This window comes from Sycon ciliatum, chromosome 2 (genome assembly GCF_964019385.1).
Source record: "Sycon ciliatum chromosome 2, ocSycCili1.1, whole genome shotgun sequence".
NCBI lineage: Eukaryota > Metazoa > Porifera > Calcarea > Leucosolenida > Sycettidae > Sycon > Sycon ciliatum.
In genome coordinates this window covers 68,550-92,793 of record NC_088644.1, presented here as the reverse complement: position 1 = coordinate 92,793, position 24,244 = coordinate 68,550, and the positions used below count along the sequence as shown (strand labels likewise).

Here is a 24,244-nt window from a genome sequence, read left to right as displayed (position 1 = left end):
GCCGAGCAGCACGTCGGTCCGGCTGTACCGCCCGCGTGATTATCGGCGCCTCCGAAGAGATCGGCAAAGTTCTCGAGGCGGAAGACGACAGTTTCTTTGGCGAGTCGGAGGAGTCGGCAACTAGCAGCTGCACTCGCTCACTGTCTGGTAGTGAGTCTGATGAGCCTCCTGCTAAGCGCCCGCGCGTGGAAGACTCCTGGGTTGAGCTTGAAGGTGAGTCGAGTGCCGAGGAATCAGGTGGAGACACTGATTCAGCAAGCGACGATGAAGACGATGAACAAGACGCGCTTCAGAGCGTTGCCGCTGTGGACTCTCTGATTCTTCAAGGCTGTGGCTGCGTGCAGAGCAACCACTATAGCAGCTTCACTTCGAACTCAATCCTTCACTACCAAGACCAAGTCTCGGCAATGAAATCCAAAGAGCTCGACATTTTTTTGATTGGTGTGCTGGCTGCGCGCTGCACACGCGACGACCCTGTCGTACATAATCAGTCGACAGCTTCTGCAGCTTCCGCAGCGGATCCGGAGCGTACGCGCATCACATTTGGTTATACTGTGATGGGCCACATTGTGTGTCGCACCGCGTTCATGAAGCTGCATATGGTTGGCAGAACGCGTTTGCGTCGTCTGCAACTGGATGTGGAGAATGGTAGCTGTCACCCAGGTGCTCACGGAAACGTTGGCAATGTGCCTTGGAACAAATTTCCAGCAGAAGTGGGAGACAGAGCACAGCAGTTCATATTGAACTATAGCTTAGTGTTCGGTCTCCCAATGCCTGCAGCCCCAAGAGGAAGAGGTGAGGAAGCTCCCATCTACTTACCTGCATCTGCCACTTACAAGTCCGTACACTCCGAATACGTAAAGCAGTCCGGTGAAGCGCAAACCCTGGGTTACCGTGCATTTTTGTACCTGTGGACGAAAAAGTGCAAGTCCATCAAGTTTATGACGCGGCGGATGGATGTGTGCAACAAGTGTGAGCTGCTCAGGGACGATATTCGTTCTGCTCGTGCAGAGGATGAAAAGATTTCTGCGACGGAAGCGCTCCGTGACCATGTGGTCCTTGCACAAAAAGAGCGCGAGTTCTACACGACAGTGATTGAACAGGCATCCGAATCTCTGGTGGCCAATCCAGCCAACCCTGAATTTACTCATTTGACTTTCGACTTTGCCGAGCAATTCGTCCTGCCTCAGCACGCGAGACAACCAGGGCCGGTCTACTACAAAGTTATGTTCCGTGTGAATGACTTCGGCATCGTCAATGAAGCATCCAAAGAGCAAATTCATCATCTCTACCATGAGGGTCAAACAATAGGAGAAGACAACAAGCTGAATCACAACCCTAACTGTGTGATATCAATGCTACATGCTTACCTTGAGAGCTCCGTTCATGGCCGCAAGCTCCACCTCCACTGTGACAACTGTTGCGGCCAAAACAAAAACAAAACAATGATGGCGTATCTTTGCTGGAGTTTGCTATGCGGACTGGAGGATCAGATTGATATCTCCTTTATGGTGGTCGGCCACACTCGGTGTTCAGTTGATGGAGGATTCGGTCTTGCGAAGCAAAAGTACCGACTAGGTGATATTGACACGATGGAGCAGCTCGTGAGTGTCGTTACGGAATCTGCTTGCTCGAACGTCGCCAGTACGAAAAACTGGGAGTGGAGGGACTGGGATTCCTTTCTTCAGGGTTACTTCAAGCGCCTTGCTGGCATAACACAGTACCAGCATTTCAACATGACCAAAGAACAACCAGGCAAAATCAAGATGAAAAAAACGTCGGCTGCTGAAGAAGGTGACACCATCCAGCTGCTGCGTAATCCCAGTGACACCACAGGCTTCTCAAGCAGCTCTCTTCCTGATGTGCTTCCAGAAGCAGGCTTGTCAGCTCTACGCCGAAAGTACTTGCTGGACAATGTTGCTGGGTTTTGTCATGCGGAGAACAAGGCAGCCTTCACTGAATGTCTTGGGCAAGACTAAAGTCTGCCTCGCAAACCTGTAGCTGTTTTCAGCAACACTGTAGATAATGCAATATAAGGCATATTCCGTGTTGGACAATGCCATAGAAATCATGGTCTCTGTATACTTTCAAATATGATATCCAACTTTATCTTCCACAGAGGTGTTCTTTAGACCCCTGTGATTGATTTTCAAGGGAAAATTTTTTTTCCAAAAATTTGCCCTTAGACACGGTATTGCATGCACTGGCCCATATATCGGTGCAGTTAGGGTTGGTGTGTGGTCTGGGTATATACCGTTGCAGTAAGGGTTGGTGTGTGGTCTGGCTATATACCGTTGCAGTTAGGGTTGGTGTGTGGTCTGACTATATGCCGTTGCAGTTAGGGTTGGTGTGCGGTCTGACTATAATATCGGTGCAGTTAGGGTTGGTGTGTGGTCTGGGTATATACCGTTGCAGTTAGGGTTGGTGTGTGGTCTGACTATATACCGTTGCAGTTAGGGTTGGTGTGTGGTCTGACTATATGCCGTTGCAGTTAGGGTTGGTGTGCGGTCTGACTATATATCGGTGCAGTTAGGGTTGGTGTGTGGTCTGGGTATATACCGTTGCAGTTAGGGTTGGTGTGTGGTCTGACTATATACCGTTGCAGTTAGGGTTGGTGCGTGGTCTGACTATATACCGTTGCAGTTAGGGTTGGTGTGTGGTCTGGCTATATACCGTTGCAGTTAGGGTTGGTGTGTGGTCTGACTATATACCGTTGCAGTTAGGGTTGGTGTGTGTTCGGACTATATACCGTTGCAGTTAGGGTTGGTGTGTGGTCTGAGTATATACCGTTGCAGTTAGGGTTGGTGTGTGGTCTGGCTATATACCGTTGCAGTTAGGGTTGGTGTGTGGTCTGACTATATACCGTTGCAGTTAGTGTTGTTGTGTGTTCGGACTATATACCGTTGCAGTTAGGGTTGGTGTGTGGTCTGAGTATATACCGTTGCAGTTAGGGTTGGTGTGTGGGCTGGCTATATACCGTTGCAGTTAGGGTTGGTGTGTGGTCTGACTATATAAGTTACGGTTTTTGTGTGGTCTGACTATATACCGTTGCAGTTAGGGTTGGTGTGTGGTCTGACTATATACCGTTGCAGTTAGGGTTTGTGTGTGGTCTGACTATATACCGTTGCAGTTAGTGTTGTTGTGTGTTCGGACTATATACCGTTGCAGTTCGGGTTGGTGTGTGGTCTGACTATATACCAATGCAGTTAGGGTTGGTGTGTGGTCTGACTATATACCGTTGCAGTTAGGGCTGGTGTGTGGTCTGACTATATACCATTGCAGTTAGGGTTGGTGTGTGGTCTGACTATATACCGTTGCAGTTAGGGTTTGTGTGTGGTCTGACTATATACCGTTGCAGTTAGTGTTGTTGTGTGTTCGGACTATATACCGTTGCAGTTCGGGTTGGTGTGTGGTCTGACTATATACCGTTGCAGTTAGGGTTGGTGTGTGGCCTGACTATATATCAATGCAGTTAGGGTTGGTGTGTGGTCTGACTATATACCATTGCAGTTAGGGTTGGTGTGTGGTCTGACTATATTCCGTTGCAGTTAGGGTTGGTGTGTGGTCTGGCTATATACCGTTGCAGTTAGGGTTGGTGTGTGGTCTGACTATATACCGTTGCAGTTAGGGTTGGTGTGTGGTCGGACTATATACCGTTGCAGTTAGGGTTGATGTGTGGTCTGACTATATACCATTGCAGTTAGGGGTTGTGTGTGGTGTGACTATATACCGTTGCAGTTAGGGTTGGTGTGTGGTCTGACTATATATCGGTGCAGTTAGGGTTGGTGTGTGGTCTGAGTATATACCGTTGCAGTTAGGGTTGGTGTGTGGTCTGACTATATAAGTTACGTTTTTTGTGTGGTCTGACTATATACCGTTGCAGTTAGGGTTGTTGTGTGGTCTGACTATATACCGTTGCAGTTAGGGTTGGTGTGTGGTCTGACTATATAGAAAGAAATCCACTGCCAATGCGGACAAAGCAAGAACTGAAATCAGGAACAGTGGACTTCGGAGAAAAATGAGCGCGTGAGAGTTTGTTAGGAACAGAGCATGCGCCTTCTGTGTTAACATATTTTTGCGCGTGCGCAAAAAATCATGTTGGTGTGTGGTTTGACTATATACCGTTGCAGTTAGGGTTGGTGTGTTCTGACTATATACGGTCGCAGTCAGGGTTGGTGTGTGGTCTGATTGTATACCGTTGCAGTTAGGGTTGGTGTTTGGTCTGACTATATATCATTGCAGTTAGGGTTTGTGTGTGGTGTGACTATATACCGTTGCAGTTAGGGTTGGTGTGTGGTCTGAGTAGATACCATTGCAGTTAGGGTTGGTGTGTGGTCTGACTATATACCGTTGCAGTTAGGGTTGGTGTGTGGTCTGACTATATACCGTTGCACTTAGGGTTGGTGTGTGGTCTGACTATATACCATTGCAGTGAGGGTTGGTGTGTGGTCTATATACCGTTGCAGTTAGGGTTGGTGTGTGGTCTGACTATAGACCGTTGCAGTTAGGGTTGGTGTGTGGTGTGACTATATACCGTTGCAGTTGGGGTTTGTGAGGCGTCTGACCATATACCCTGGCAGTTAGGGTTGGTGTGTGGTCTGACTTTATACCGTTGCAGTTAGGATTGGTGTGTGGTCTGACTATATACCGTTGCAGTTAGGGTTTGTGTGTGGTCTGACTATATGAGCCAGCACAAGCGAAAAGGGACCTTATCCGTTTTTTGGGCATTTTGAGTTAGCAACGGATTCTTGTAGCCAGAGAACGTATGAATCAGATAAAAAAACCGAATGAAAATCCATCAACATATAGCAAAGTTACGGACGTTTAAATCAACACTGTTTTCACCAAAACATCGCACATATTCACGAATAATCTTTGAAATACGTAAATTGCAATAATTTGGCCATAGAAGCCTTACAGAAGCCTTCGAGTCACCAGCAGAAGGGCTGGAGGATACAGTATACACACACTACTGATGTATATGGATTCCCCCATGCCATATTTGACCTGTAGTTCATGTACTCCCGTACTAGATTTGTACCACAGTTGTATGACCTCGCACCATAACGGCATGCTTGCTTGGCTTGGGAGATACTTCCGTGCTTCATGTGTTTTGCCTCTTCAGTTGTGTTTTCCTTCTCTTCAGATTTGTTTTATAATAAATGTCTTCTTGCTAACTGTAGACATATCATGGCGCAGTGAACTGTTCGTTCCTTGTAGAACTCACCTGTGTGTTTAGTTTCTCGTGCTTTGTGTTTGCACCTCGTTGTGTTGCGCACTGGCCGATTTTTTTGGTAGTTTGTTCGTGATACCAGCATTTGCGTAGGTTACGACCACGATGTCCGACTCAGACCCTGCTCCTGACATTGTTGCCCTGACCGCGATGTTGGCGGCACAAATGAAGTCCTCAGAGGAGAGTGAACGTAAAATGGCTGACCTGTTCCAACAAACTATACAACGACTGACACAACCAACACAACAACCCGTGCAACCCAGCACCACATCACCAGCTCCAAAGCCTGTCTCTGCGGAGCGACCGATTTTACTGTCGTCCTCGACATTAGCCGACTTCACGGCATGGCAGGAAATGTGGCGAGACTATTATGAGTGCCAGCACCTGTCAGCCCAGAGCCGTGAGACCAGAGTATCCTCGCTGCGGCAAGCTCTGGATGAGGAGCTACGCAGATTTCTCCGCGAGGGTATTATCGTGACTCCACCGAATCCCGATGCGGACGATGTGATTTCTGCAGTCAAGGAATATTTGCAACGGCAGCGCAACCCACTCCTGGATCGTATCGCATTTTACGACAGGTGTCAGTCGAAAGGCGAGTCTTTCGATTGTTTTTACACTTCGTTGAAAGAATTACACACTAGCTGTGATTTTCCGGACGTTGTTTTGTGCTCACAATGTTCAGCACACACATGTAGTACCTGTCGCACAAGCCTGACACGTGTGCGTGCTGACACCCTGCGTGACAGGATTGTCATTGGAATTGGTGACAACGCTACCCGGCACAAGCTATTGTCTGCCAAGGACTTGATCCTGAACGATGCAGTCACAATTTGCCGGGCGGAGGAAGCGGCTACCACGACGAGCAGCAGTATCCCGTCCACCAGCCAGCTCAATGCTGTGCGGCGGTCCGCGTACCAACGCAGTAAGCAACAATCCCGACAGGGACAGCCTGGCAGCAAGATGTCTGCACCTGTATTGCCATCTGCATCCGCTCCCTCTTCAGGAAGCGACACACACAAGAAGTGCCCCAATTGCGGCCGGAGCCCGCACACAAAGTCTAGTTGCCCTGCCAGCGGCAAGAAATGTAATGGCTGTGGCAAGACTGGTCACTTTCTCGCTATGTGTAGGTCGTCGTTACAATCGGACCGGAACGTGAAGCATGTGGGCCAACTGAAGTTGCAGCGTACTCGTCTTGCTGCGCAGCCTATTGTGCGTGTGTCCACCCGTTTAGCCACTGAGGATGAGGCAGTCACGCTACCCTGGGTCCCTGATACTGGCAGTGACGTCGATGCCATTGGCGAGCATCATCTCGAACTGCTTGGCGGGTTCCCCGAGAACCTCGACCATGACCCAGAGTGCGTCCTAGCGGCATCTGGAGAGCAGTTGCAGAACGTCGGCAGTATTCGTGCTTCACTTCAGGTTGGCGAAGTACAACACAGCACCGTAATCCACGTGTACAAGGGTCTGGACGATGCTCTTCTATCACGTTCGTCCTTGAGTGCACTCCAGCTCCTCCCGTCAGATTGGCCTGCACAGTACCCTGCTGCTAATGCTGCCGCGCCACCTAAGATCCGTGCTGTATCAAAGCCTGTTGTCAATCCTAGCTCTGCTGATATCGCTCGTGTTCGCGATGAGCTACTGCAGGAGTTCTCGGACGTGTTTTCCGACACTGGCTTGAAGGCGATGGCAGGTCCTCCGATGGACATCCAACTTCAGCCAGATGCTAAGCCGTCATGTGTCCATACCGCACGCCCGATTCCGTACGCGTTTCGTGACCAGGTCAAGTCACAACTGGACACAATGGTTGTCGATGGCATAATCGAGCCTGTCAGTGAGCCTAGTGAATGGTGTCACCCGATTGTGCTCGTCGACAAGAAAGGTACCACTGAGAAACGCCTCACCGTCGATTTCAAACGATTGAATGACCAAGTCCTGAGACCAGCCCACCCTGTTCGCACCGCTCGCGATGTGGTTTCTGGTATTGGATCGGCACAGTTCCTCACCAAGCTTGATGCAAGGCACGGATACTGGCAAATCCCACTGAGTGAGCAGGCATGTCCAATGACCACATTCATCACCCCATACGGCAGGTATCGTTTCCTACGCAACCCTCAAGGCCTGATTTCCGCCGGGGATGTTTTCAACTGCCGCACTGATGCTGCGTTCGATGCAATCCCGAATTTCGCCAAGGTTGTAGATGATTGCCTGGCCTATGATGACGACTTTGCCTCCCATGTCACCAATGTTCGTGACATCCTGCTGTGTGCTCGACAGCATGGCATTACTCTGAGCCCGTCCAAATTCACCTTTGCGTCACGTCACATCCATTTCTGCGGCTACATTGTCAGTCCAGACGGCTGTGACGCGATTTTGACATTCCTGCGAACCGCACTGATTTGCGTTCGTTTCTTGGCCTGGTGAACCAGTGTAGCGAGTTCTCACCACACCTCGCCGCCTGCACCACTCCGCTTCGTGGTCTGTTGAAGACGACCCGTGAGTTTGTCTGGGATGCCAACCACACTGTTGCGTTCGAGAAGACCAAGTCTACTCTGCTGTCCCCTCCTATCCTGGCCTTCTACCAGCATGGACACGACCTCCGTCTGGAGACTGATGCCTCTGCACTACGTGGTCTCGGCTTCGTTCTGTGGCAGAAGCAGGATGATAAGTGGCGAATCATCCAGTGTGGCTCCCGCTACCTCTCTGACGCTGAATCTCGCTATGCTGTTGTTGAGCTCGAGATGCTCGCAGTCGTTTGGGCTGTGCACAAGTGCAAGTTGTACTTATCCGGCACCCTATTTGATCTGATCACTGATCACCGTCCGTTGATCCTGATTATCAACGCGTATTCTCTGGATCAGATCGAGAATCCTCGCCTTCTTCGTCTTCGCCTGAAGCTGCAGTCGTTTCAAGTGCACGCTTCCTGGCGAAAAGGCTCTGATCACGCGTTTGCTGATGCGCTGTCTCGCAATCCCGTCGGCATCCCGTCTTCAGATGATGAACTCGGCGAAGCCCCTGCTCTTCATTGCCGCAGCATCCGTGTGTGCATGCTCCGTGACGATGGTCCTCACCCCAACCTGAAGTTTGCTGAACTTCGAGCAGCCGCCTCAGCTGATCCAGTCTATCAGTCTCTTGTCCAGTGCGTTCTGCATGGTTTTCCCGCTCGTCAGCGTGATTTGGATGCTCCACTCCAACCCTTCTGGAATGGACGTGAACACCTGTCAGTGGATCAGGGCATCGTCATGAAAGGCCAACGCATTCTAGTTCCCTTGGCTATGCGTCAACGCGTTCTTGCTAACCTTCATGCCTCGCATCAAGGTCTCGTCCGCACTAAGGCTCGCGCCCGACAGCTCGTGTACTGGCCTGGTCTCACCGCCGACATAGACACCCTTGTCCGTACCTGTTCCGCGTGTCGAGAATTCCAGTCGTCGCAGTCAGCCGAACCACCGATGAATGACCGTCATCCTACTCGGCCGTTCGAGTTTGTGTCCGCTGATCTGTTCTCTTGCCAAGGCTATGAGTTTCTTGTTTATGTCGACTGTCTGACTGGTTGGCCGTATGTTGTTCGAACCGGCAGGACCACGTCATCACACGATGTCATTCTCGCTTGTCGTCGTTGGTTTGCCGATCTGGGTGTGCCTGCTGTACTGTGCACCGACGGTGGCCCCCAGTTTGCATCGAAGAAGTTTGCCGACTTCTGTAGCCGTTGGCAAGTGCAACGCGTATCCTCTTCCCCGCATTATCCCCAGAGTAATGGACATGCGGAAGCCGCAGTGAAAGCTAAGAAGCGCTTGCTGCTCAAGACCTCGTCAAATGGCAATCTCGACACAGATGCATTTCGTCGTGGTCTACTGGAGTGGCGGAATACGCCCGGTCCGTCTGGCAAGAGCCCAGCTGAGCATCTTCTCGGGCATCCACTTCGGTCTTTCGTCATTGCTGAGTGGACGCAGTTTGATTCCTCGTGGTCGACCGTCGCTAGTGAGCGTGAAGAACAGTCACCACCCTCGACACCTGTTTCAGCCAGTACTCCAACCCACCGCTCTCTTCCCGTTCTCCGTATCGGCACTCCTGTGGACGTCCAGGATCCAAAGACGAAGCGTTGGACAACCCGTGGCGTGATTGTGGCCATTGGGCAGCACCGTGACTATTTCGTCAAGTTGGCTAGTGGTCGAGTTTATTGGAGAAATCGCCGTTTTCTTCGTCCGTTCTCTCCACCCGTGCCGTCACCAGCACCATGCGTTTCACCACAGCCGTCTGTTGTCATTGCTCCTGCTACGCCTCCTCCTCTGCGTCGCAGCACACGAGCACACCAACCACCCTCTCGTTTGAACATTTCCTCCACCCGTGGACAGTCTTATGCATCTTGATTTGTTCTGGACACATCGTGTACATGTTCTTGAGGATTGTTCTCATATCGTATCTTTCTGTATCCTTGTGTGGCATGCTATGTCTGTTCCGCCGTGTGCTATAGGCCGTTGCTTGCCATACTTATTTGTTTGTTTGTTTGGATTTGATAGATAATACTGGATTTGTTTTCTCAGCATTATCTCGAAGGGGCGTGATGTATATGGATTCCCCCATGCCATATTTGACCTGTAGTTCATGTACTCCCGTACTAGATTTGTACCACAGTTGTATGACCTCGCACCATAACGGCATGCTTGCTTGGCTTGGGAGATACTTCCGTGCTTCATGTGTTTTGCCTCTTCAGTTGTGTTTTCCTTCTCTTCAGATTTGTTTTATAATAAATGTCTTCTTGCTAACTGTAGACATATCAACTACTGGGCAGTTGGCATAAGTTTCACTGTGATGGAATTTATAGTGCCAAGCGTGACGTCTGATGGGCCATCACGCCCTTCCGTACCACGCAGGCACGCCGCATTTTAGATCTAACAACAAGAATAATAGAATGTTCTGAGGCATGTAGCTTTGACACAGCACCAGACTCTAGCAATTATCAGGCTCAAATCGTGTGTTGCACTACGCAAGTTTGTCATTCCTCCGGCACAGGCGGACACAGCTCATCCTTGTAAGGGTCTGCCACAAACGGCCGGATATCCTTGAACAGGTACTTCTGGCGTTCTTGTGACAGACCTGCTGGGGGCAACACTTGGGGAAGGCCTGCTGCTCTCACCTGCTCAGGTGTGGTCTTCAACAGCTGAACATGGTCAGTCAGCTGATGCATGCAGTCGTCTTCTGCTCCTCACTCCCAGCCGCCATCACGTTGCGCCGCAAGTCCTCGCACACCGGGCAAACATCCATGCGAGCCGTCATGAACTTAATATGCGGCAATGTCTGGTGCCAGATGGAGCGGAACGTCGACAAGGATACAGACTTCTTACCCTCCTTATGGCAGCAGTCGCAGAAGTCTGCATGCACGGACTTGTACGTTTGTGACGCTGGAAGGAAGATAGGTGGCGTGTCGTCTCTGCCACGGAGTGGCGCAGGATGTGGAATTCCAAACACTTCCGCGTGCCGAGTGATGTACTCCACGCAGTACTTCACAACAGTAAACTCCAGGACATTGTGTGGCCGTTTGCCTGTGTTGCCGTGCATTAGTGGCACAAGCCCATTCTTCTCCAGGTGGCTTCTGTACCGTTTCAGCCTCTTGCTAGACAGTGCGTACACGTGACGGAACGCACCCACACAAACAGTCAGTCCTTGGAATTTGCAGGTAAAACGCTCCCTCTTGCGCTTCTCTCCACTCTCAAAAACTGTTTCAGGATTACTCAAAGCTTCAGGAAGGCCCAGGACCACCAGCTCACTCTCGTGCGACTCCATTTCTCTCATGTTCAGGATCGACGTCTCGATGTCAGCTGGGTCAAATTGCTGCAAGCAATTTTTTGAACATCCGCAGTTCTCTTTTTGACGGACAGTGTCGTCCTCCTCTGCCGGCGCAACGGTCGCTTCACAAGCTGCTGCGGAGCTAGCCTGCGGAGGTTTGGGCTCTGCCTTTCCGACATACAGCTCTGCTGCTGCGTCGACATCCACTCGCTGCTGAAGAAAGTGTCGCCGTCGTCAGGTTGAACCGAACGTCACTGGCGTCCGACTCGTCTTCCTCACCAAAAACTTCAGCCTCATCTCTTCCAGGAGAGATTTCAGCGCTTCGTTCACGGTGAAACACTTACGATGGCTCATAGTGAACAGCTACGCCGCCCCAAGGACTTAGCAGAAAGCGAAGACGGCAAGACAACTGCGCTGAAACTGTGAAAGCAACTCTTTGTCTTTCCGCTCGCGCGTGCGATTTTATTCAGCGGAGGTGTCGACGTGTCACCTAGTACCTGGTCACGGTCGATCGATTTTGATCGCCGATCGGTGGTACATGGGTCGATTTAGCCAGGGTTTTCTTCTACAGGAGCTGTAGGATACTGGCTCTCCAATACAAAGAATGACTGAGCTCCAAAGAAGTCGCGTATCGCCAAAAAACGAACAGTTTCATGTTCGATCCGAACGTGACAGCTGAGAATCAGCTGATTCACTTCAAGTGCGGTATTCTCAAAATCACGTGCAGCAGGATAAGGTCCCTTTTCGCTTGCGCCGGCTCATATACCGTTGCAGTTAGGGTTTGTGTGTGGTGTGACTATATACCGTTGCAGTTAGGGTTGGTGTGTGGTCTGACTATATACCATTGCAGTTAGGGTTGGTGTGTGGTCTATATACCGTTGCAGTTAGGGTTGGTGTGTGGTCTGACGATAGACCGTTGCAGTTAGGGTTGGTGTGTGTTCTGACTATATACCGTTGCAGTTAGGGTTGGTGTGTGGTCTGACTATATACCATTGCAGTTAGGGTTGGTGTGTGGTCTATATACCGTTGCAGTTAGGGTTGGTGTGTGGTCTGACGATAGACCGTTGCAGTTAGGGTTGGTGTGTGTTCTGACTATATACCGTTGCAGTTAGGGTTTGTGAGGCGTCTGACCATATACCTTGGCAGTTAGGGTTTGTGTGTGGTGTGACTATATACCGTTGCAGTTAGTGTTGGTGTGTGGTCTGACTATATACCGTTGCAGTTAGGGTTGGTGTGTGGTCTGACTATATTCCGTTGCAGTTAGGGTTGGTGTGTGGTCTGGCCATATACCGTTGCAGTTAGGGTTGATGTGTGGTCTGACTATATTCCGTTGCAGTTAGGGGTGGTGTGTGGTCTGACTATATTCCGTTGCAGTTAGGGTTGATGTGTGGTCTGACTATATTCCGTTGCAGTTAGGGTTGGTGTGTGGTCTGACTATATACCGTTGCAGTCAGGGTTGATGTGTGGTCTGACTATATTCCGTTGCAGTTAGGGTTGATGTGTGGTCTGACTATATTCCGTTGCAGTTAGGGTTGGTGTGTGGTCTGGCCATATACCGTTGCAGTTAGGGTTGGTGTGTGGTCTGACTATATTCCGTTGCAGTTAGGGTTGATGTGTGGCCTTACTATATTCCGTTGCAGTTAGGGTTGGTGTGTGGTCTGACTATATACCGTTGCAGTTAGGGTTGGCGTGTGGTCTGACTATATACCATTACAGTTAGGGTTGGCGTGTGGTCTGACTATATACCATTACAGTTAGGGTTGGTGTGTCATTGTGCATTGTAGTGTCAGTGTGCAACAATCATCATTATATCTAATCGTCTGTTTGTGGACATGTCTCTTGTACTCAATGTGCCGTAGTGTCAATGTCAGTGTCAGTATGTGAACATTAGTCTGTCTTTGCATCAGTGTTTGCCATAGAGCCAGAGTGTTGTAGCAATAATTGGCGTAGTGTTAGTTTGTTCCCCGTCTCCCCTTACAGTCAGGCTGAACCATGGTCAAGGCCGTCACAACCGGGGCGGCTGGCTGCCGCCCCACTTTTTCGGTGTTTCCTTTTTTTAGCACAGTGCAACAAAACGCAATGATTGCAGCTCAGCGCAAATTGGGCGAATAATGAAGAATCCTTGTCCCCGAAAGTGGTTCGTTGCAGAATCTAAAAGTCTTTCATTGCAGTTAAACTGAAATGGCACCAAATGCCTGGAAATGCCTGCAGTTGGCTTCAATTTTTGAATTTTTCCCGTGGGAGGGTAATAAAGAATCCTTGTCCCCGATCGTAGCTTCTTCTTGGTTTGTTGCAGAATTAAAAAGTCTTTCATTTTAGTTACACTGAAATGGCACCAAATACCTGGAAAAGCTTGCAATTGGCTTCAATTTTTGAAATATTTCCCGGCGGACGGTCCCCGCACCCCTCCATAGCCACCCCACCCCCAAAGTCGGTGCGACGGGGCTGATGGTTATATGCAATAGCAGTAGGTATATCCTCCAGTGTACAGATAAGTCAGTTGTACTTACTTACCGCGGTGATGGTGTTTGTTTCACCAACCAGCATCGTTATTGGGACTTGTTGTGACTTTGGTTTGTACATTATACTTAGGGGCCATCCGTAAATATCGATAGTTTTTTCAATCCGTGAATTTTACAAAGTAACCAGGACCCACCCCCCTACTTTTTACGGAATAAAATATTGATGACACATGTGGCCTTTTGGATGATCTCCGACCTTGCCTGCGGGTCTGCGGAAAACGTCTCCATCCACTGCTTCTGTGCTTTGGTGAAAAACGCAGATCGATTATTGGACGTTTCAACAGTCTACAAGGCCTCGATGACGGCGTAGTAGCCATCGTCGTCTTCACCACGGCTGTCAAGCTCTTTGAAAAACTTATCTTTTTTGGCAGCTGTACCAAACAAAGTAGTCTGCCGTGCCATTTTCGTTAGGCAGCTGTACCAAACAAAGTAGTCTGCCGTGCCATTTTCGTTAGGCAGCTGTACCAAACAAAGTAGTCTGCCGTGCCATTTTCGTTAGGCCACGCTCCACATGGGAACTGTTCCAACCATTGGCGATGTAGCAATTCTTCGATGTGGAGTTCAAATATAAGCTGGACTTGACCCGGATTAATCGGGTATTGTGATACTTCGAATAATTGTGCAATAATTATACTTGTGAATAATATCTGACAAACTTCCCTCTTTCTTTTGCTTCAAGAGTTTCGATCTCCACTACATTTTTTGGAGACAACAATCTACGTGTACGTGTGGTTCGACGCACGCAGACCCACGCACACGCAGTACTGGGCGCCAGGTCCGCGTGTCATCGATATTTTATTTACTTTGAATTTCGGCTGCACCCACCACCCAGGTACGAAAATTTCACGGATTGTAAAAACTATCGACATTTACGGACGGCCCCTTACATGTTGACATGAAACGATCTTTTTCAGCCAGAATCCAGTCTCAGTCCAAATTGTAGTCTGGATATCTCAGTGTCATTAATTGTGTTTTTTCAATGTCTTTGTGTTCAGGTTTCATGGTGGTAATCCCAGGGCAGTTGCATCACAGAGTACTGCTGGAGGTGGTAATCCCAGGGCAGTTGCATCACAGAGTACTGCTCGAGGCGCATGCTGGTATTATGTCACGTAACGTCTGTCCGCTGGATTGCACATTGCTGAGCATGCATTGGACTGGAGATGTCTGTCAACTGGATTGCACATTGCTGAGCATGCATTGGACTGGAGATGTCTGTCAACTGGATTGCACATTGCTGAGCATGCATTGGACTGGTTACCTATCAACCAGGTATGTCACTTGATGTTTGTGTGTATTTACAATAATTGTATGGTGTGTACTCACTGCAAAGACCAAGCCAAGGAAGTTATGCTACCACAGGTTACTCGCATTGTGTATGTGTGCGTGTGCGCATGCGTGTGTGCATGCGTGTGCGCATGTGTGCGTGTGTGTGCATGTGTGTGTGTGTGTGTGTGCGCATGTGTGTGTGTGCGCATGTGTGTGCACGCATGTGTGTGCACGCATGTGTGTGCGCGCGTGTGTGTGCGCGCATGTGTGTGCGTGCGCATGTGAGTGTGTGTGTTGTGTGTGTGTTGTGTGTGGCGTGTTGTGTGTGTGTGTGTGTGTGTGTGTGTGTGTGTGTGTGTGTGTGTGTGTGTGTGTGTGTGTGTGTAGCCTTCCAATCTGTTGGAACAATACCTTTTGCCATATATTTTCGTGTGCTGTTGGCTCTGGTTTCCCAGTACTCCACGGCCGATTGTGGCTGGAAAAGTAACTCCAATTTCACTTCATGCCACCAGTGTATCTAGAGTCTGCTTCTATTAGAGCAGTGTGCTGTTTATATTGCCCCTCCCCCCCCCCCCCCACCAGGAAGTGTAGTGTGTGCATAGGTAACTGTCTCGTCCTATTCCGATGTGCTCCGTGTGGTGTAGACCAGGTGTGCATTGGTGGGTCGAATCTCATGGCTTCCCCAGTTGTGTTGATTAGGCAGTTATCTGGCGCTAGTCTTGATCAGTTTCAATCAGATTTGTCTGCTACTGCTGCTATAAGAAATCTGAGGGTCACATCCAGTGCATTTGCAGTTTCGTGTGCTTCTCTTGGGACGGGAGTATGCATGGTATATGGTACATGATACATGGCGTGTGTCTGTGTGCATGTGTGTGAGTCTGTGTGTTATTGTTTGTGTGTACATGTATGTGTCTTTGTGTGTGTGTTAATGTGTACATGTGTGTTGCTGTGTGTGTGTGTGTCTTTGTGTATATATATGTGTGTGTGTGTCTGTGTGTGTGTGTGTGTGTCTGTGTGTGTGTGTGTGTCTGTGTCTGTGCACCCGGGTGTACGGAGCCCTCATTGGAGCTGGCACAACTTGTTCCAAGTGAGATAGATACCTATAACTACACACGTAGCGTGTAGCAGGCTAGTCCCACATTAGTGGTATTGTCAAATAGGGATAGTCCACCCACAAACCTAAACGGCTGTGTTGTGTTATGTTGTGTTGCGTTCATATAAAGGGAAAATTGCATCGCTGAGAGGATAAAAACGGTCACTATGCAGTGTCCACCGGAATGTTGCAAGCCAAATCGTTCTCGCTTTGATCTAGTTCTGGACCATGTGTTGATAATCCAAATAGGGATATCAAACACTACAGCAGCTTTGTCTTATTATGCTTGTTACCTGCCAGTATTAGCATCATATTGTGTTCTGGCTAGCTGCTTGATACCAGCATGTATAGCATGTATAGCAGCTACATGCAATATCCTGCCTAGCTGCCTGATACCTGTATGTACCTATATACAATATCCTGGCTAGCTGCTTGATACCAGCATGTAGCTACATACAATATTCTGGCTGTAGTTTGATAACAGCAAGTATTATAGCTAGTATGCTGGCGTATTGTGCCAAATGGAATTGAACAAAACATTCGTGCACGGCGTCTGTTCCCCTAGTAGTGTTGTTCTTGTTCTGCACACTACGTTGCAGGCGCCGCCGCATTGTTACGTGTAGAAATTCACATGCAACACTAGTTCATCCTGAAATGCCAGCTTATGATTATCAAAGCCAAGTTAGCCCATGCGGGCACATGCGCCGTGATGGTCTCATGAGGCATGACATTAATTATTATTTTGCGCTGAGTGTCGTCTGTTATTTTCATTTTTGCACTGCTGCTACTGTTGCCTGTATACGCGCTGCAGTGGATAGTTGAGTGCAGTTTGGTGTTTTTTGTCCTGTGAACAAGAAGTGCTTTTCCTTGTCAGGCTTGTATTTTCTCTTCCTCCCTCCCTTTTGCAATACCTTTCTGTAATTATCGTACCCGTTGTTTGCTGTTGCTGGGTACCGTAGTGTATTGGTTGTGCCTGTTTGACGTTGCCAGGCCAACTAGTATTGGATTGTTCCCGTTGAAGTTGCCCGGGCACCATGGTTATGACAGCGCTCCCGTTTGCTATTGCAGGGGCCATGTTTGCAATGTTTGCTCTGCGAAACAACAAAAAGGGTCATGTCACGGTAATACATTAATGGTCTCATTTTACTGAGTCCGTTCTCCTATCATGATATCATGATAGGAGAACGGACTCATTTTACTGAGTCCGTTCTCCTATCATGATAATATTATGATAATCTTTCTCTGCACTTCATTGTATACAGTCATGTATGTAGAATAGTATGTCATCGTGACTTTCGTGGACATGGCCCGTAACTAAACTTTACATCTTGGCTGCATAACACCCGCTACACTAGCATTCCGGCATGCCAAACACTGTGTAGTTGTGTATCTGCAGTGTGTCGTCAAACATTCCTCAAATGTTCTGTTCCACAATCATAGGAACTCATTACAGGTATCCAAATCCTTCCTTCAAATCCTTCAACTACCGGTGCTAGTATACTGTAATTTACTGAAGTACGTTTCCAAACCTTCGTCAATCTATCTAGAGCCTTACGTGAAATTGAAAAAATCAAACTTAGGATTGATTGTTCGGTGCCTTAGTGAGAAACTCGGAGTCCCAACAAAATAACGTTACATTTTGCCCAGTATGTATATCTACATTATACGGTATTTCGCAAAGTGACATAACAATGTACGGTAGTACAATGCTGCTCAATGTAATCCGATGGCGTGAGTCAGGTTCGCGCCTTTTTCAGCCTGGTCTTCACAGGTCTGTTTTTTTTCAGACCTCTTTTACGGGCAAATTAACACAATGGATTAAAATGCAATAAATCATACACTGGAGAAGAAATCAGAAAAATGCATGTGTAAAAATTCACAGGTCTGTGATACAGCGCCCGGAGTACAGACATCAGTACAAGAGAGTAAGGGAGCTGGGTGTTTTTTCTCCAACAGTCCGTCTACCATCATGTTTCGTGACATACTAGCACTGACTGTAGTGTCATTGTACCTGTAGCCTGTACTAGCTATGGACCGTGGACTGGTAGCAGACCGCATCACATCCCATCAGATTGTTTATGTGCGTGTGAACTGCATCAGATCGTAATGCTGAACAGCTCGTAAAATCTACAGTCTTTGTGGCTGTGAAGGGCGATCGCCTGCATGCTGATGCTTTCTGGCCTAGGTGGGTGAGGTGCTGTTCGCACCACAGCACTTCAGTCTTCGGTGTACCATGGTGTACACTGCATTCCCGTACAAACGTAGCTCCAGTTCATCCTATGTCTTCACGGTTCTCACCCCCAAATTTACAATACACGAACACGGACATTGCATGCCGTAATGTTGTGGTGTTAATCCCCTGAAGTCTTGCGCCTTGCGATTCTCTTCAGTGCCGAAATTTGAAGGACAAAACTCGACTGTGCGAATGGTTGAGCTCATTTCTTCGGCATTTCTATTTCTAAGCCATGAGTTACGTTACGTATGTGATTAGTTCCCTCAGAACTTGGGAAGTTGTTTCCGTTCCTGAGGAAACCATCGGTCTACATTCAGGCACGAGTTTTTACGTGTCTCTGAGATCAAGACTTTTTGTAAAGGCTTTGAGATCTGTACTCTGCTGCATGTACTAGCAATCGATTGGAGGAAGTTGTTTCAAGCCATTGATGGAAGCTGTTTGGCGGTGTTGGACATTCTCCTCCTGACATTCCAGTGACCCGTGAAATGACAGACGGCAGAAAGACTTCAGGTAACTTAACATGTTTCCTGCTTTCAACCATGCTAGATACGGGCAATGTTGTACTGTACTGCGCTAACGGACATTGTTATGGTAATCATGCAGTTTAGGGTCCCAAATTATTTCGCACTTTCCCAGTGTTCAGTGTACTGTCACATGCCTTTCCCAGTGTTCAGAGTACTGTCGCACGCTTTTTCAGCGTACTTTTACATGCTTTCCGACCCTTGAACCTTGAACAACCAAGATCAACACTTGAACACAGTCAGTATCATGAACTTTATTTTCATGAAAACCGAGGACAGATCAGACTGGGTACTGCTGGTGAACACTGCGGAGCAGGGAGCCGAACGTGTTGTCTTCCGCGCGAACTCTCTGTCTCCACACGAACCGTCGCAGAGGTACGTCGGAAACAACTCACGTGATGTGCCGAAGTTGTGCTTCAGCTGGCGCTTGGCCCGCATCCACATGTTTTCCACGTTGTTGGTGGTGATCGTTCGGTCGTCCGGATCAACAAAGTTGTCCTCGTGGACGACGACATCGTGAAAAACTTCCATAAAGGAGACAAAACGTTGACAAAGGAAACAAAACTTTGACACGAGAAAAGAAGAAGCATAGTGAAAGTACACTGAAAAAGCGTGTGACCGCACACTGAACACTGGGAAAAAGGCATGTGACAGTACACTGAACACTGGGAAAGTGAGAAATAATTTGGGACCCTAAACTGCATGATTACCCCCAAAAATGTGCAACTCTAGTCTATAGGGTCTGCAAGGGCAGAACCTCAATATAATGTGACAAACCCGTAGGTCTGCACATTACTTCCACCCTGTTCATGATACATACAGCCCTGCTTTGGGTCAGCTCCCTGGTTGGCACTTTTTGTTGTTTCCTGCGTATCCTATTGAAAGATTTCACGAGATATTAGGTGTTCTGCCCGTTAGCAGAATTTGATAGAGGTTGTACGGGAAGTTACACCCTCTGGGGTTACCGGTAGTTACTCTTGCTATTACATGTACTCGATTTCCGAATCAACCGGTATCTTAATTGGTGTGCCGTAGACCGAAAAGAATGAACACAACAATCACTCTCTCTCTCTCTCGCTCTCTCTCTCTCTCTCGCTCTCTCTCTCTCTCTCTCTCTCTCTCTCTCTCTCTCACTCTCTCTCGATCTCTCTCTCTCAATCTCTCTCCTTCATCTCTTCTTCTCCCCCCCCCCATCTCCCGATAATTATTAATTCATTAGCCCCCCGTTTTCTTTCGACGCGTTTGCTGTGCAGTGAAGCCGAGACCCTAGGTCGGCAGAGCACATCAGACCCCGCCACCACGTCCACGATTCATGCCTGCGATGCTTCACCGCTGCTTTGCATGGATTGATTGGAAGCTGTGGCCTTAGTAAAAAAAAACTGTGAAAAGGAGAAGGACAGAATGTTACGAGCTATGACGAACTGTCCACCAACGTAACCAGATCTTCTACAGTCAGCGAGTGCGACAAAATGGCACAAAACTGACAGTAGCAGCAGTAGTAGTAGTAGTAGTAGTAGTAGTAGTAGTAGTAGTAGTGCCAGTGACTTCCGTGATGCACTTGCTCTACGGTATGGTCTGCAGCTCCCTGGGCTACCGTCCACTTGTGTCTGTGGTGATGCCTCCACGATGGACCATTTCCTAACCTGCCCGCCGGCGGGTATCCATCTGCCCGGCACGATAATGTGCGTGACATCCTGGCGGAGACGCTCTCCGAAGCTGTTCGCGATGTCGACACAGAGCCACGTCTCCGGCCGCTGTCTGGCGAGGATCTGCCCTATGCGACGGCTAACCGGACTGATGAGGCTCGGCTGGACATTCGTGCCCGGGGCTTCTGGACAAGGCAGCAAGACGCTTATTTTGATGTTAGGGTAACCCACCCTAAGGCGTCTGTGCTGTCTGGTCCAGAAGTCCTTAACCAACTCAGGGCCCATGAACGGCAAAAGAAGCAGCAGTACGGTGCCAGGGTCACTGAAGTCGAGAGAGGCTCTTTCACCCCTCTTGTGTTCGCAACGAATGGGATGGCGGGGCCGGAGTGCTCACGATTCCTGGCGACACTTGCCGGTCGGCTCGCAGAGCGCAATAAAGACATCCGGTATTCAAGCATTGTCAGTGCATGGCGTGTTCGGCTGGCATTCTGCCTCGTACGGTGGGCAATAACCTGCTTTCGCGGTTGCCGATCATCCTATCAGCGTCGCGTCCGCTCGTCGTTGTTGGTGCAGTGTCGACAGGCTGCCGGCTGAGATTCAGAGTCCATGCGTCAATCTGGACAATATAACAATAGCTCAAAGACCGTAACAATTGACTACTTCTCTTGACATACTAGTGCATTCTCTCTTTCTTTCTCTCTTTCGTTCTTACTCACTCTTTTCCATCACTGGTGTGCTTACCATGGTATTTTTTTGCCCGTAAAAGTGGTTTGGTCAGTAGTAGTAGTAGTAGTAGTAGTAGTAGTAGTAGTAGTAGTAGTAGTAGTAGTATTCTTTTATTTATAGTGGAGATAGTAGTAGTAGTAGTAGTAGTAGTAGTAGTAGTAGTAGTAGTAGTAGTAGTAGTAGTAGTAGTAGTAGTAGTAGTAGTAGTAGTAGTAGTAGTAGTAGTAGTAGTAGTAGTAGTAGTAGTAGTAGTAGTAGTAGTAGTAGTAGTAGTAGTAGTAGTAGTAGTAGTAGTAGTAGTAGTAGTAGTAGTAGTAGTAGTTGGCGAGTGGCGTCGCACACACATCTTCAGCTTGTGGAGCGCGTCGGATCAGCTTTCTAATCAGCTGGCGAGTGGCGTCGCACACACATCTTCAGCTTGTGGAGCGCGTCGGATCAGCTTTCTAATCAGCTTTCTCGCCATGGTTACCGTGTGCATAGTTACCGTGTGCACTGTGCAGTTGTGATCGATCTCTAGCGCTCTGGTAGCATGTCGCAGCCCGCTGGTGGATCGAAGCGATGCTGTGTGTGCAGCAAGTCGACTGGGAGCTGCCGTGGCTGCTCGTGTGCTGTGTCGGCCAGGGCCTGCGAGAGCTGCTACCCTGGTCGCGCGGGTAGGTGCCGCAATTTTGGCAATGCTCAGCTGATTCCGATTGTGCCGGTTGCAGATCCGAATCCAGCATTCCATTCGGATAGATCTCCTGAGAGGCCAGGCTTTTTGGGCAGGCGGCGCCGCTCATCACCTGGCGCTGTCGGAAGGGGCGGGAGTCATGCTCCGGATGGGTCGGCCTCCAGGTCTCCGGTGGCCCGTATACCGGGACGCCGTGGTCGTAGCCGTCGTGCACTGTCGCCCCGATTGAGACCCATTGATGGCCCTGTGCATAGCGCTTCCACTCCACCGCACGCCGGGTGTGTTGATGGTGCTGCAGCTGCTGCTGTCTCCATTGCGGCAGTGGATGTCCCCAGTGTGGATGCCAATGGTGCCTCGACCCATCAGTTCAGTGATCGTGATGGCGCTGCTGCTTCTGATGCACCTGGCACTGCAGATTCTGGTGGTGGTGGTGGTGGCGGTGGTGATCCGTGGTCGTCCGGGGCGCTGAATGCCGCCGTCAGTACCATCTACGATGAGGTGGTGCATTATAGGAGGAATCTCCTTCTCGTGCCATATGGCAAGTCAGGAAAAGAGTTTGTCCTGGAGTTGGCCCGTATTGTCCGTGGATTCGCCGAGGGAGCTGGCTGGCGCCCCATGGCCTGGAAAATGGTCACCGTTGCCTGTCACTTACTGCTCCAGAAGCCTTTGGGCTCTGGCAACGGCAGTGACCTGGCCAATGTGCTGAGGGAGCGCCTGGTGTTGTGGAGAGCTGGCCGGGTTCAGGAACTCCTCGCAGAGGCCCGCTGCATCCAGGCCCATCTGAAACCCAGGGTTGGAGGTTCGGTAGGGGATGACAGGCGCATGCCCGACACCCAGTTTGCCAAGTTGGTCTTTGATGGCAAACTACATTCAGCGGCCCGTGGTCTCTCCGATGAGGCTGGGGGTGGAGTTCTTCGACTGGATGATGTTGTTGACGCCACTGGGGACAGGACGGTCATGGATGTCCTGAGGGAGAAGCACCCTGCGCCTGCTGACCTTGTTCCGGAGTGTGAGGTTGCTGGCGACCCTGTACAGCCTCGTGCAGCTATATTTGCTGGACTTACAGCCGATCGGATCAAGAAGGTCTCCCGAGTTGTTCAGGGTTCCTCTGGGCCATCCGGTGTCGATGCCGATGGGTGGAGACGAATGACGACGTGCTTTGATGCTGCTTCAGACCAACTATGCAGTTCCCTGGCGGCTGCTGGCCGGCTGATCTGTACGGAGCGGACAGCGGATGGTGAGATGGAGGGTTTCACTGCTGCGAGACTGATTCCCCTTGACAAGCGCCCTGGGGTTAGGCCCATTGCCGTGGGTGAAGTATTCCGGCGGATCATCTCACGAGCCATTATGCAGATTGTGGAGACGGACGTTGTCGGTATCACCGTGCCGCATCAGCTGTGTGTGGGCGTACCCTCTGCCTGTGAGGTTGGTGTCCATCACATAACATCACGTTTCGCCCAGGATGATGTGGAGGGCGTATTGCTGGTTGACGCCAGCAATGCCTTCAACAGCGTTAACCGTTCAGCAGCTATTTACAACATCGCCCGTACTTGTCCCGCTATGTCACTGATCGTGGGAAACACCTACCGAGAACCGATCCGGCTTTTCGTGACGGGTGGTGGTGAGGTTCAATCTCGTGAGGGTACATGCCAAGGCGACCCAATTGCCATGGCTATGTATGCACTAGCCATCATGCCGCTTATCCATCGACTGCAGGAGCTTGTCCCAGATGCTGAGCAGTTATGGTATGCTGATGACGATTCCGCACTGGGACGTCTTCGTGCTCTACGCAAGTACTGGCGGAGCATCAGCAACCTGGGTCCGGTGTATGGGTACTTGACGGTGCTCGTTGTGAAGCCGGAAGTCGAGGTGGAGGCCCGGGATCTTTTCCGGGATACCGGCGTCTCTATTCGGACGGACGGCGCTCGTTGCCTGGGTGGTGCCTTTGGCACAGTCGAGTTCCGTCGTGAGTTTCTGGATCAGCGGGTTCAGGGACTTACAGCCCAGATGAATCGCTGTGGAGAGTACGCCACTACCCAGCATCATGCCAGCTACGCCGTTGCCGTAAGATCCCTAGTGCCAAGGTGGAAATTTCTATCACGGGCCATGGAGTGCGGTCCGGGGGTGTTGGCACCCATTGACAGCAGTGTGACTGACAAGTTGTTACCTGCTGTCACCGGCCATCACTTCTCGGACGACTCCCCGCTGCGGCGTTTGCTGTCTCTGCCCTGTCGACGTGGTGGAATTGGGTTGCCAATCGCCTCGGTTGTTGCAGAGCATGAGCACCAGCGTGCCCTGCGTGCGACTGAGCCCATGCGGGATCTACTCCATCGCTCTCGCACTGAGCCTCAGAATATTGGAGCATCTCGAGATCCTCGGCCTGGGAATGACCATCCCATCCTCGCTGCCCTTGCCCTCGCACGGACTCGTGCTGTTGCCATGCAGCGGGAGAGGGACCGCCAGGCATCGGATCTGGCTGCTGCCGTTTCTCGTGAGCTATCGCCCCCGCAGCAGTTGTTAATCGAGATTGCGGGTGAGCCCGGCATATCGTCA

General features: G+C 49.9%; 1 long non-coding RNA gene across 2 annotated transcripts in view; it reads left to right on the top strand.

Annotated features, from left to right (window-relative positions):
• The window catches only part of LOC135810692 (uncharacterized), a 92,690-nt gene that overhangs the window by 47,549 nt on the left and 20,897 nt on the right, over nucleotides 1-24,244 (top strand). The window contains exons 6-7 of one of the 2 annotated variants that reach the window (XR_010552327.1): nucleotides 14,532-14,805; nucleotides 18,523-18,638. This is a non-coding gene — a long non-coding RNA (uncharacterized LOC135810692). Of the gene's footprint in view, nucleotides 1-14,531; nucleotides 14,806-16,025; nucleotides 16,825-18,522; nucleotides 18,639-24,244 lie in introns of those variants that run through there. The other variant, XR_010552328.1, reaches the window with a different exon arrangement.